This window comes from Vicia villosa, unplaced genomic scaffold (assembly GCF_029867415.1).
Source record: "Vicia villosa cultivar HV-30 ecotype Madison, WI unplaced genomic scaffold, Vvil1.0 ctg.000848F_1_1_1, whole genome shotgun sequence".
Classification (NCBI taxonomy): domain Eukaryota; kingdom Viridiplantae; phylum Streptophyta; class Magnoliopsida; order Fabales; family Fabaceae; genus Vicia; species Vicia villosa.
In genome coordinates this window covers 58,256-60,063 of record NW_026705375.1, presented here as the reverse complement: position 1 = coordinate 60,063, position 1,808 = coordinate 58,256, and the positions used below count along the sequence as shown (strand labels likewise).

Sequence of the window (1,808 nt, the reverse complement as noted above, 5' to 3'; positions counted from 1 at the left end):
TAATTTATAACTTGATCCAAATAAATTTTTTCTAAATCCTGAATAGTAATCTCATCGTTTTTTTATTTAAATTTATGTTCACTCGTTTAAAAATATGATTAATTTTAAAAGATTATAGATTATATTTCATTAATTCTAAAGGAGATATAAATTCAAAATTATAAACACAGAATAATAAATAATTGAAACTATAATAAAAATAGAAGTAAATGATTTATATATTCAAACAAGTATTTTTCTTAAAGCAATATATAATAGAAAATGGAGAGGTATTTATTTAATATTTGGATGGTTATAATTTTACAATAACTCATTCTTAATTATTACTGACACAACAACAAGACGCAACATTTGGAGTGCGATAAATACATTCACCAGATTTGAAACCCTTATCGATGCAACCTTTATTGCACCATGGATTGCTTCCTAAATCCTCGCATGTACCTATGCATTCATTTCCCGATGCTGCAATCAAATTAAAGTTAATTAATTCATATGGTTAAGAAATACAAAGATTTAAAGCTAACATTATTTCATTACCTGCTGAAAGCAAAATCAGGATAATGCTTAAAAAACAGAGAAGAGAAAGGTGATTGAATCGGAAAGTCATGATGTAAGATTTCACTTTATATTTGATTTTGTTGTCACTTACTAGTCTATATATAGTTCAGATAATTCATCTATTCAATGAATTTAAAAAATCAATACTTATTTATAATTAAGAATGGAGGAGATATATAGAAGTTACCGTTTGCTTATGTGTCATGTTAAATTATAACTTATCTCTTAAGTCGTCTAAATTTAAATTTTGTCTATTATTTATATAAAGTTTTAAAGAGAGTTCTAATTGCTATTTAAATTCTCATAATACATTGCATCAATATATGCCTTTTTAAATTCAATTAATGGTAATTCTTGTATTTTAAAATGATATCGTTAATTTTAACCTTATTAGCTATTGTGTATTATTTTAGAAAATAATTCATTTTATAAATTTTAATTGTTAATAATTTAATAAAGAAACTTTAAAAAATAATTTTCCATTAATTTTAATGATTTATTTATAATAAAAACGAACAAAACATCAATATAAATTCTTACATAAAAAAATGTCCTTATAGAAATATCTCCTTACAATATTGGAAAACAATTTTTAAAGTATTTTATAGTTAATATTTTTTTGTATATTATCTATTCATATATAATTTTTAATCGCACATTTTTAAATTTTATTACTTTTAGTGTTTATTTTTGAAGTGTAAGATCTTCAGTTTTCACTTTATTACTTAATATATTAAAAAACTATTCATTTTTGAAAACTATTATTCTTAATAAAATAATAAATTAACTTTAAAAAATTATAAACCTTATGAGTTATTTATAATAAAATGAACAATAATGTCCATATATAAAGATACTCTTTTGAAAAGATTTTAACTCTTAGGAATATTGGAGAATAATTTACTTTTGATTGTTTTATTTTTAATTTTATTCATATACTATATCTACACAAATATAACTTTAATTTTCATCTTATGAAATTTCACTACATTCAATAATTACTTTTTTAGTATGAAAATTTTAATTTTTAATTTAGGGTTAATAGCCATTTACCCCCTGTCATATAGGCGAGATTTGATTTTCCCCCTCTTAAAAAAAAAATTGTGATTCCCCCCTTGAGAAATTCAGATTACAAATTGCATCCCCCCTCATGCTGACTTGGCCATAGAATCTTTATACTTGACATGCCAAGTGGCTTTTTTAATTTTTTTTTAAATCCACGTCATTTTTTATATATTATTTTATTT

General features: G+C 22.0%; 1 long non-coding RNA gene across 1 annotated transcript; it reads right to left on the bottom strand.

The window, feature by feature from the left end:
• Positions 1-252: 252 nt before the first annotated feature.
• Positions 253-673, bottom strand: LOC131631593 (uncharacterized). The gene is made up of 2 exons (XR_009292740.1): positions 541-673; positions 253-465 (listed from the first exon to the last, which is right to left on the bottom strand). It is a non-coding gene; the product is annotated as an uncharacterized LOC131631593 (long non-coding RNA).
• Positions 674-1,808: the final 1,135 nt, after the last annotated feature.